The 13,138-nt window shown below is 33.9% G+C and overlaps 1 protein-coding gene across 1 annotated transcript in view; it reads right to left on the bottom strand.

Annotated features, from left to right (window-relative positions):
* LOC133187394 (uncharacterized) overlaps positions 1 to 13,138 on the bottom strand; it is a 185,834-nt gene that overhangs the window by 25,495 nt on the left and 147,201 nt on the right. The window lies entirely within an intron of this gene.

The following is a 13,138-nucleotide window of genomic DNA, read 5'->3' as shown; positions in this document are numbered from 1 at the left end:
TTCCTGCTCTAGGGAGGGGTAGAGGAAGGGGCTATGATTGAAACAAACTTGTACCCTTCACTGAGGATGCTTTCATATTTATATGCCTAATCATGACTTTAAAAGATTTTTTTTGATTTTCTCATATATATTCCTATGTAAAAGTTTTATCTAATGTGGCCCCATCCTATCCCCAGGATCATGATTTGAAGAAAAACAAGAGGCCCATGGGCCACATCGCTCACCTGAGCACACTGGCTTGGCAAAAGCATGATTCAGTTCAGTATTGAAAAGATTACTGGGGGGGGGGGGGGGGGGGGGCTTGAATTTTAAACTACCTGATGTCATGCTTCCATGTCAATATAACAAATGGATTTGTTGTACTTGAGAAGATTTTTTAAAAAATTTCTCATATATTCCTTTGTAAAAATTTGATCCCCCATTGTGGCTCCTCCCTATCCCAGGGGTCATCATTTGAACAAACTTGAATCTACACTACCTGAGGATGCTTCCATATCAATATGACTAAACAAAGCTTTTCTGTTCTTGAGAAGAAATATTTTTCCTATATGTTCTTATGTAAAATTTTTGATCCTGCATTGAGGCCCGTCCCTATCCCCGGGGGTTATCATTTTAACAAATTTGAATCTACACTACCTGAGGATGCTTCCATATCAAAATGACTAATCATGGCTTTGCAGTTCTTCATCAGAAGATATTTTCCTATATATTTCTATTTAAGACTTTGATCCTCCATGTGGCCCACCCTAACCCCGGGGGTCATGATTTGATCAATATAGAATCTACACTACCTGAGGATGCTTCCATAAAAATATGACCAATCAGGGCTTTGCTGTTTCTGAGAAGAAGATTTTTAAAGGTTTTTCCTATATACTTCTATGTAAAACTTTGATAGTCCATTGTGGCCCCGCCCTACCCCCGGGGGTAATGATTTGAACAAACTTGAATCTACACTACCTGAGGATGCTTCCATATAAATATGACTCATCATGGCTTTGCTGTTCTTGAGAAGAAGATTTTTAAAGATTTTTCCTATATATTTCTATGTAAAACTTTGATCCTCCATTGTGGCCCCGCCCTACCCCCGGGGGTCATTATTTGAACAAACTTGAATCTACACTACCTGAGGATGCTTCCATATAAATATGACTCATCATGGCTTTACTGTTCTTGAGAAGAAGATTTTTAAAGATTTTTCCTATATATTTCTATGTAAAACTTTGATCCTCCATTGTGGCCCCACCCTACCCCCGGGGGTCATGATTTGAACAAACTTGAATCAACACTACCTGAGGATGCTTCCACATGAATTTCGTCTTTCCTGGCCCTGTGGTTCTTGAGAAGAAGATTTTTAAAAGATGCTATTAATTTTTCACTAATTCTTTATCATCTCCTCTTGAAAGAGGGTGTGGCCCTTCATTTGAACAAACTTGAATCCCCTTCACCCAAGGATACTTTGTGGCAAGTTTGGTTGAAATTGGCCCAGTAGTTCTGGAGAAGAAGATGAAATTGTGAATAGTTTACAACGACGACAACGACAGACAATGGACAAAGTTTGATCAGAGAAGCTCGCTTGAGCCTTTGGCTTAGGTGAGCTAAAAATTGAATCTTCACTACCTATCAATGCTGCCACATTAATATGACCAATCATGACTTTGCTGTTCTTGAATACTATGGGGGGGGGGGGGGGTCATGCTTTGAACAAGCTTGAATCTACACTACCTAAGGATGTTTCCATATTAATACAAGAGGCCCATGGGCCACATCACTCACCAAGCAGTTTTGTAAAAGAAAAGCAAAAATCAGTTCATTATTGAAAAGGTCCCACCCTATCCAAGAGGGTAGGGGATAGGGTCATGATTTGAACAAACTTGAATCTACATTAAATGAAGATGCTTCAATATTTATATGACTAATCATGGCTTTATAAGATTTTTACTGAGTTTCTCCTATATATTCTTATGTAAATTGTGGCTCAACCCTATAGCCCTAGGGTCATGACATAAACTATCCTGAATCTGGGTGAATTAAAAAAAAAAATGACCAAACGTATATTTTTCAACCCACACTAAAAATACAGGCAATGAAAATAGATTTCTATGTCTCAGCATATGTCTTTAGATAGTGTCTAAATACCTGCCAAATATCTCGTTGATATCTCAATTAACAAGAAAGTTATGCCCAAAAATGATACTAAAATTGTCAGGAGTGCAACACCTTTTTGTGACATTTTGAAATTTCAATATTTTTTGGATTTCTGTGAAATAAAAAATAATGCTTCATGTTGAAAATAAAGAATTTCCTGATAATATTCAAAGTATTGAGCTTTAAATGTGGACTGTCATAACTTTTGTTTAATCAGGTTGTGGTCATGGCCGATGTTTAAAAAAATGTTATACCATGTCAGGAGTGCAACAGAAAAAATGTACTGTTGCCAAAAAAACATCAATTGTAAAATTCCGATAGAAAATTAAGACAAAAAAGAATTTTGGAAGTGTGAAATAATAACTGATATACATTTTAAAACTTAAAAATGTTATATAAATCACAAGCAGCATTAATGAGAGTCAAGTATATGTGCATACTCAAAAACATTATTTGATGTTTTGCTCCCAAGCACTCAAAAACTATTATCATTATATGATTTTCTGATTTTTATTTTGGAAAATAAAGACACAAAGAACATTTTTACCATATAGATTTATCAATTATAGGATCTGTCTGTGCTTCAGATCCATATTTCTATGGTGGAGTGCAACACATTTTTTTAAAGATTCAAGTTGTGTGACGAAAAGACTTCTTTTCATGCTTAGAAGTATTCATTAATTAATAATGATCTTTTTGTATAATTTAATGCTAAATTATTGACAGATTTATTATTAAAATCCTTCCTTTTTCAATTTTATCAATTCAGATGTGTTTTTATCTTTTTTGTGATTTTTTAATGAACGTTAAAAATAAACACACTAAAACATTGTCATAAAATTTGAGTAATTCCTCCTCAACTTCACTGAAACAACAGAACAAGTTCTTATGTAATTTTCATTTCACAATTCTACTTTAAAGGCCCCAATGCTTTTGGTCAGGAGTGCAACAAATATGTTAGAATTATAAATCATCAAATAAGAATAAAAACTAGAAACTCATTACTAGTAATGAGAAGGTCTTCCGTTATACTACTTCCTGTTTGCATAAACATGTCTTTTCCAACGTCGGTATAAGCCTAAAACTGATGTAGAAACAAAATAACTTAAAAAAATTACTTTTTTCTTCATTTCCTGTCACGACCGGAAGTAATGACGACAGACGATTTTTACATGATGCAAATGAACTGATGACTGACTATAAGTCCTGAAAGTTTTAGACTTCAGTCTTTTACTCTTACCGAGCAACTGTGAGAACACATTCTAATTTTGGGGACAGGAAAACACACGACCGGAAGTGAATTGAATAAAAATCTCTGAATTTTCTCATGACATTTGTAGTATCTACAGCATATGTATAAAAAAAACATTTCAAATATTTATCTTTAAGTGATATTTATGAGAAAGCTAAACATCGAAATAACGTAGTTTATCTCTTTAAACCGGAAGTTTACAATTTTTGTTTCCGGTGGAATCTAACATATTTCAAAACACGAAAGAGATGCAACAAAGTGATGCAAGTTATAATTTTATAAAGAAAAGTGGAAATTTTCGATTTTTTGATCACTTCCTGTGACGACCGGAAGTGACGGCTGACGCGTCTAACCCTATGTGTTTTGCCTACTCCTCAAGGTCTATTACTCATTTAAGTTTGGTGTCTTAATCTCATGCCGTTTCCGAGATCTCGCTCAGATAACTTTTCATTTTGAGGACAGGAAAAACACGCGACCGGAAGTGAATTTTACTAAGATTTTTGACGTTACTCTAGACATTTGCAGTCTGAATAACATATCTAAAAATCTTTTCAAATACTTTATCTACAAAAGATATTTAAGGGAAAGTAAATTACTCAAATTATGTAGTTTTCCTCTTCTAACCGGAAGTTGTAATTTTTGTTTCCGGTGGGACTGACATATTTCGAAACTACACATGAGATGCAATAATGTGATGCAAAAAATAATTCAAAAAAGAAAAGTTGAAATTTTCGATTTCTTTGATCACTTCCTGTGACGACCGGAAGTGACGGCTGACACGCTTAACCCAAATGGGCTCGCCTACTCCTCATGATATATTACTCGTATAAGTTTGGTGTCTTAATCTCTTACCGATTCTGAGATCTCACTCGGAAAAAATATTTTTGAAAAAAACGGAAATCGGACATATCTGACGACCGGAAGTGAATTTTGAAAAAATGAAAAAAACGCCTCGGGGTATTTTCATTCTCTATCAACCCTGAAAATTTCAGGAAAATCCATCCAGTCATCTCTGAGAAATCCTGCCGACAAAAAAGGGGGAAAATAATAATAATAATAATAATAATAATAATAACTAGAAACTCATTACTAGTAATGAGAAGGTCTTCCGTTATACGACTTCCTGTTTGCATGAACATGTCTTTTCCAACGTCGGTATTAGCCTAAAACTTATGTAGAAACCAAATAACTTAAAATATACTTTTTTGCTTCGTTTCCTCTCACGACCGGAAGTAATGACGACACACGATTTTTACACCAAGCAAATGAACTGATGACTGACTATAAGTCCTGAAAGTTTTAGAGTTCAGTCTTTTACTGTTGCCGAACAATTGTGAGAACAAATTCTAATTTTGAGGACAAGAAAACACACGACCGGAAGTGAACTGAATAAAAATCTCTGAATTTTCTCTTGACTTTTGCAGTATCTACAGCATATGTAAAAAAAAAAAAAAAAAAAAAAAAAAAAAAAAACATTTCAATTACTTATCTATAAGTGATATTTATGAGAAAGCTAAACCACGAAATAACGTAGTTTATCTTTTAAAACCGGAAGTTTAAAGTTTTTTTCCGGTGGAATTTAACATATTTTAAAACAGCGAAAGGGAAGCAATAAAGTGATGAAAATTTTAATTTTAAAAAGAAAAGTTGAAATTTTCGATTTCTTCGATCACTTCCTGTGATGACCGGAAATGACGGCTGACGCTTTTAACCCTATGTGTTTTGCCTTCTCACCAAGTTTTATTACTCCTACAAGTTTGGTGTTTTACTTTCATGCCGTTTCCGAGATCTCGCTGAAATAACTTTTCATTTTGTGGACAAGAAAACACGCGACCGGAAGTGAATTTTATTAAGATATTTCATGTCAATCTAGACAACTGCAGTCTCAATAACATATATAAAAATCATTTAAAGAACTCTATCTATAAGCGATATGTTGGGGGAAATTCAAAACCCCTATTATGTAGTTTTTCTCTTAAAACCGAAAGTTGTCGTTTTTTGTTTCCGGTGGAACCAAGACATCTCGTAACTGTGAAAAAGATACAATTATATGATGCAAGTCTTATTTCAAAAGAGAAAATTTGAAATTTTCGATTTCTTTGATCACTTCCTGTGACGACCGGAAGTGACGACTGACGCTCTTAAGCCAAATTGTTTTGTCTACTTCTCAAGGTTTAATACTCTTATCAGTTTGGTGTCTAAATCTCTTACCGTTTCTGAGATCTCACTCGGACAAGTTCTCATTTTGCGGACATTTAAACGCGCGACCGGAAGTGAATTTTACAAAGATATTTGACGTTACTCTAGACATTTGCAGTCTTGATAACATATTCAAAAATCAGTTCAAATACATTATGTATAAAAAATATTTATGGGAAAGTAAAATACTCAAATTATGCAGTTTTTCACTTATAGCCGGAAGTTGACGTTTTTGGTTCCGGTAAGACTAACATATTTCGAATCTACAAATAAGATGCAACAATGTAATGAAAGAAAAAAATCAAAAAAGAAAAGTTGAAAATTTCGATTTCTTTGATCACTTCCTGTGACGACCGGAAGTGACGGCTGACGCTCTTAACCCAAATGGTTTTGCCTACTCCTCAAGATCTATTAACCGTATAGGTTTGGTGTCTTAATCTCTTACCTTTTCTGAGATATGACTGGGACAAAATATTTTTGAAAAAAACGGAAATCGGACATATCTGACGACCGGAAGTGAATTTTGAAAAAATGAAAAAAACGCCTAGGGGTATTTTCATTCTCTATCATCCCTGAAAATTTCAAGAAAATCCGTCCAGCCATCTCTGAGAAAACGCTCTGACAAGAAAAGGGGAAAAAAAAAATAATAATAAAAAGAAACAGTAGAATCACTATAAGGTCTTCCGTCTGAAACGGAAGACCTTAATTATGCAGTTTTTCACTTATAGCCGGAAGTTGACGTTTTTGGTTCCGGTAAGACTAACATATTTCGAATCTACAAATAAGATGCAACAATGTAATGAAAGAAAAAAATCAAAAAAGAAAAGTTGAAAATTTCGATTTCTTTGATCACTTCCTGTGACGACCGGAAGTGACGGCTGACGCTCTTAACCCAAATGGTTTTGCCTACTCCTCAAGATCTATTAACCGTATAGGTTTGGTGTCTTAATCTCTTACCTTTTCTGAGATATGACTGGGACAAAATATTTTTGAAAAAAACGGAAATCGGACATATCTGACGACCGGAAGTGAATTTTGAAAAAATGAAAAAAACGCCTAGGGGTATTTTCATTCTCTATCATCCCTGAAAATTTCAAGAAAATCCGTCCAGCCATCTCTGAGAAAACGCTCCGACAAGAAAAGGGGAAAAAAAAAATAATAATAACTAGAAACTCATTACTAGTAATGAGAAGGTCTTCCGTTATACGACTTCCTGTTTGCATGAACATGTCTTTTCCAACGTCGGTATTAGCCTAAAACTTATGTAGAAACCAAATAACTTAAAATATACTTTTTTGCTTCGTTTCCTCTCACGACCGGAAGTAATGACGACACACGATTTTTACACCAAGCAAATGAACTGATGACTGACTATAAGTCCTGAAAGTTTTAGAGTTCAGTCTTTTACTGTTGCCGAACAATTGTGAGAACAAATTCTAATTTTGAGGACAAGAAAACACACGACCGGAAGTGAACTGAATAAAAATCTCTGAATTTTCTCTTGACTTTTGCAGTATCTACAGCATATGTAAAAAAAAAAAAAAAAAAAAAAAAAAAAAAAAAAACATTTCAATTACTTATCTATAAGTGATATTTATGAGAAAGCTAAACCACGAAATAACGTAGTTTATCTTTTAAAACCGGAAGTTTAAAGTTTTTTTCCGGTGGAATTTAACATATTTTAAAACAGCGAAAGGGAAGCAATAAAGTGATGAAAATTTTAATTTTAAAAAGAAAAGTTGAAATTTTCGATTTCTTCGATCACTTCCTGTGATGACCGGAAATGACGGCTGACGCTTTTAACCCTATGTGTTTTGCCTTCTCACCAAGTTTTATTACTCCTACAAGTTTGGTGTTTTACTTTCATGCCGTTTCCGAGATCTCGCTGAAATAACTTTTCATTTTGTGGACAAGAAAACACGCGACCGGAAGTGAATTTTATTAAGATATTTCATGTCAATCTAGACAACTGCAGTCTCAATAACATATATAAAAATCATTTAAAGAACTCTATCTATAAGCGATATGTTGGGGGAAATTCAAAACCCCTATTATGTAGTTTTTCTCTTAAAACCGAAAGTTGTCGTTTTTTGTTTCCGGTGGAACCAAGACATCTCGTAACTGTGAAAAAGATACAATTATATGATGCAAGTCTTATTTCAAAAGAGAAAATTTGAAATTTTCGATTTCTTTGATCACTTCCTGTGACGACCGGAAGTGACGACTGACGCTCTTAAGCCAAATTGTTTTGTCTACTTCTCAAGGTTTAATACTCTTATCAGTTTGGTGTCTAAATCTCTTACCGTTTCTGAGATCTCACTCGGACAAGTTCTCATTTTGCGGACATTTAAACGCGCGACCGGAAGTGAATTTTACAAAGATATTTGACGTTACTCTAGACATTTGCAGTCTTGATAACATATTCAAAAATCAGTTCAAATACATTATGTATAAAAAATATTTATGGGAAAGTAAAATACTCAAATTATGCAGTTTTTCACTTATAGCCGGAAGTTGACGTTTTTGGTTCCGGTAAGACTAACATATTTCGAATCTACAAATAAGATGCAACAATGTAATGAAAGAAAAAAATCAAAAAAGAAAAGTTGAAAATTTCGATTTCTTTGATCACTTCCTGTGACGACCGGAAGTGACGGCTGACGCTCTTAACCCAAATGGTTTTGCCTACTCCTCAAGATCTATTAACCGTATAGGTTTGGTGTCTTAATCTCTTACCTTTTCTGAGATATGACTGGGACAAAATATTTTTGAAAAAAACGGAAATCGGACATATCTGACGACCGGAAGTGAATTTTGAAAAAATGAAAAAAACGCCTAGGGGTATTTTCATTCTCTATCATCCCTGAAAATTTCAAGAAAATCCGTCCAGCCATCTCTGAGAAAACGCTCCGACAAGAAAAGGGGAAAAAAAAATAATAATAACTAGAAACTCATTACTAGTAATGAGAAGGTCTTCCGTTATACTACTTCCTGTTTGCATGAACATGTCTTTTCCAACGTCGGTATTAGACTTAAACTTATGTAGAAACCAAATAACTTTAAAAATCATTTTTTCTTCCTTTCCTTTCACGACCAAAAGGAATGACGACACACGATTTTTACACGATGCAAATGAACTGATGACTGACTATCAGTCCTGAAAGATTTAGAGTTCAGTCTTTTACTGTTGCCGAACAATTGTGAGAACAAATTCTAATTTTGAGGACAAGAAAACACACGACCGGAAGTGAACCGAATAAAAATCTCTGAATTTTCTCTTGACTTTTGCAGTATCTACAGCATATGTTAAAAACATTTCAAATACTTATCTATTAGTGATATTTATGAGGGTTAAACCACGAAATAATGTAATTTATCTCTTATAACCGAAAGTTTAAAGTTTTTGTTTCCGGTGGAATCAAACATATTTCAAAACAGCGAAAGAGAAGCAATCAAGTGATGCAAGTTTTAATTTTAAAAAGAAAAGTTGAAATTTTCGATTTCTTTGATCACTACCTGTGACGACCGGAAGTGACGGCTGACGCGTTTTACCCTATGTGTTTTGCCTTCTCACCAAGGTTTATTACTCCTATAAGTTTGGTGTCTTAATCTCATGCCAATTCCTAGATCTCGCTGAAATAACTTTTCATTTTGAGGACAAGAAAACATGCGACCGGAAGTGAATTTTACTAAAATATTTCACGTCACTCTAGAATCTGCAGTCTCAATAACATATATAAAAATCATTTAAAGATCTCTATCTATAAGCTATATGTATGGGAAAATTAAAAACCCCTATTATGTAGTTTTTCTCTCATAACCGGAAGTTGTCGTTTTTTGTTTCGGGTGATACCAACACTTATCGTAACTGTAAAAAAAGGTACAATTATATGATGCAAGTCTTATTCCAAAAGGGAAAATTTGAAATTTTTTATTCATTTGATCACTTCCTGTGACGATCGGAAGTGACGGCTGACATTTTAAACCCAAATGGTTTTGCCTACTCGTCAAGATCTATTACTCAAAAAAGTTTGGTGTCTTATTCTCTTACCGTTACTGAGATCTAACTCAGACAAATTCTCATTTTACAGACAGTAAAACACGCGACCGGAAGTGAATTTTACCAAGATATTTGACGTTACTCTAGACATTTGCAATCTTAATAACATATATAAAAATCATTTCAAATACTTAATCTATAAGCGATATTTATGGGGAAGTACAATACTCGAATTATGTAGTTTTCTCTCATAACCGGAAGTTGATGTTTTTGTTTTCAGTGGGACCAACATATTTCAAAACTACAAATAAGATGCAATAATGAGATGCAAAAAAAGATTCAAAAAAGAAAAGTTGAAAATTTCGATTTCTATGATCACTTCCTGTGACGACCGAAAGTGACAGTTGACGCTCTTAAGCCAAATGGTTTTGCCTACTTCTCAAGATCTATTACTCATATAAGTTTGGTGTCTTAATCTCTAACCGTTTTTTGAGATATGACTGGGACAAAATATTTTTGAAGAAAACGGAAATAGGACATATCTGACGAACGGAAGTGAAATTTGAAAAAATGAAAAAAAAAAGCCTGGGGGTATTTCCATTTTCTATCATCCCTGAAAATTTCAAAAAAATCCAATGAGCCATCTCTGAGAAATCGAGGGGGACATGAAAAGGGGAAAAAAATAATAATAAACAGTACAATTACTATAAGGTCTTCCGTCTGAAACGGAAGACCTTAATAAAAAGAAACAGTAGAATCACTATAAGGTCTTCCGTCAGAAACGGAAGACCTTAATAAAAAGAAAAAGAAGAAACAGTAGAATCACTATAAGGTCTTCCGTCTGAAACGGAAGACCTTAATAATAATAAACCGTACAATCACTATAAGGTATTCCGACTGAAACGAAAGACCTTAATAAGAGAATGGCGTGTAAGGTTCACGTCAAAACATGGCTGACGCAAAACAATTCCTGAATTTTCCCCTTCAATTCGAGCATTTCTGTATTGGATAGGGTGGTGTTTGTTTATGAGATGATAAACTATGTGTAAGCTTTCTTAGTTTAGCGGAATCATGAACATTTTCGGCGTGATGAATAATTTGTTTACAGTAGTGATGAGGCTTTCGCGCACCTGCAGGAGCGGATCCAAGGATTTACGAATTTAATAAAAACAATGGAAATGAAGTTCTAATACTTATATATATTATTTAATGAAATTATTAATATGCAAGTAATAGATATACAAGAAAATGCTAAGGAATGCAGCTGACAATCGCTACTTTCTAAAGATAAATTAATTCTAAATAAAATAATTATAAATTCTTTAGACGAAACAGAAGAAGATTGAATGGTAGCAAAATATCAAATCACACCAGGGGAACTGAATTTTATTAATGACACTCTTAAGAAGTTCCTTAATAGTTGTATATTTTATATCTGCTTATTCCACCTGGCTGCTTCGAGTGGGGGGGGGGGGGGGGGGGGTTCTTGAACATAAACATGTAAATTACCATTATTTTGTAAAAAGAATTAAGCCTTATTATTTTGCAAAACTTCGAGAAGAGTTGCTTGTGATATGAAGGTCAAGGTCATTTTATTTATAATCCAAAACATAAAAGCGACATTTGCATTCATTACAATAAAAGAGGGGGGGGGGGTCTGTAAAGATGACAATGTCTTCTACAGTTGACAAAATAAAAGAGGGGTGAATAAAATGCGCACACATGATATATATCATAGTCAATCATTTTTATTTAATATAAACTTGTTTCCATGGCAACAGGAAGATTTTTCTGTCCTAACTCAATCACCAGAGAAGTGTTACCTCTACACTTCATCCTAAGCGAATGAGCCCTGAGCAGTCCCCGTAAACTATATATACGACAAAAAAATCAATATTTTGTAGTCTTTAAGAAACGTTGGTCCTACGTTTTCAGAAATTCTAAGATATTTAAAGATATTTAATTTCTTCTTAATCAAATCAAGAAACTGGCAATACGTAAAATCTTCAAAGAGGGGCCTTTACATACCCTATGAATATTACAGAAAAAAGAAGTTAGAAAGACGAAGAAATTGAAAAAGTCGACTTTTAAATCCACTTTCTGTGACGACCGGAAGTATTGACGACGGAAAGAATATTCATGGTGACATCTACAAGTCAATATCTATGATATTTAACAGAGTTAACTTTCATATCTTAAGCTGTTCTGGAGAAATGCAGCGGACAAAGTTCTTTACAAAATTTCGTCTATACAATAATATTAAGAATATAAGAGAATGGCGTATCAGGTTCACGTCAAAACATGGCTGACGCAAAACAATCCCTGAATTTTCCCCTTCAGTTCGAGCATTTCTGTATTGGATAGGGTGATGTTTGTTTATGAGATGATAAACTATGTGTAAACTTTCTTAGTTTAGCGGAATCATGAACATTTTCGGCGTGATGAATAATTTGTTTACAGTAGTGATGAGGCTTTCGCGCACCTGCAGGAGCGGATCCAAGGATTGACGAATTTAATAAAAACAATGGAAATGAAGTTCTAATACTTATATATATTATTTAATGAAATTATTAATATGCAAGTAATAGATATACAAGAAAATGCTAAGGAATGCAGCTGACAATCGCTACTTTCTAAAGATAAATTAATTCTAAATAAAATAATTATAAATTCTTTAGACGAAACAGAAGAAGATTGAATGGTAGCAAAATATCAAATCACACCAGGGGAACTGAATTTTATTAATGACACTCTTAAGAAGTTCCTTAATAGTTGTATATTTTATATCTGCTTATTCCACCTGGCTGCTTCGAGAGGGGGGGGGGGGGTCTTGAACATAAACATGTAAATTACCATTATTTTGTAAAAAGAATTAAGCCTTATCATTTTGAAAACTTCATAAGAGTTGCTTGTGATATGAAGGTCAAGGTCATTTTATTTATAATCCAAAATATAAAAGCGACATTTGCATTCATTACAATAAAAGAAGGGGGGGGCGGGTCTGTAAAGATTACTGTCTTCTACAGGTGACAAAATAAAAGAGGGGTGAATAAAATGCGCACACATGATATATATCATATTCAACCCTTTTTATTTAATATAAACTTGTTTCCATGGCAACAGGAAGATTTTTCTGGCTTATCTGAATCACCAGAGAAGTGTTACCTCTACACTTCATCATAAGAGAATGAGCCCAGACCAGTCCCCGTAAACTTTATATACGACAAAAAAAAAATCAATATTTTGTAGTCTTTAAGAAACGTTGGTCCTACGTTTTCAGAAATTCTAAGATATTTAAAGATATTTAATTCCTTCTTAATCAAATCAAGAAACTGGCAATACGTAAAATCTTCAAAGAGGGGCCTTTACATACCCTGTGAATATTGCAGAAAAAAGAAGTTAGAAAGACGAAGAAATTGAAAAAATCGACTTTTAAATCAACTTTCTGTGACGACCGGAAGTATTGACGAAGGACAAAGTGTTCATGGTGACATCTACAAGTCATTATCTATGATATTTAACAGAGTTAACTTTCATATCTT

The sequence above is a fragment of the Saccostrea echinata genome, unplaced genomic scaffold (genome assembly GCF_033153115.1).
Source record: "Saccostrea echinata isolate AGI-Se365-2 ecotype Australia unplaced genomic scaffold, CSIRO_AGI_Sech_v1 ptg000015l, whole genome shotgun sequence".
Lineage (NCBI taxonomy): Eukaryota > Metazoa > Mollusca > Bivalvia > Ostreida > Ostreidae > Saccostrea > Saccostrea echinata.
Note: the sequence above shows the minus strand (reverse complement) of the source record. Positions and strands in the feature narration are given on the sequence as shown.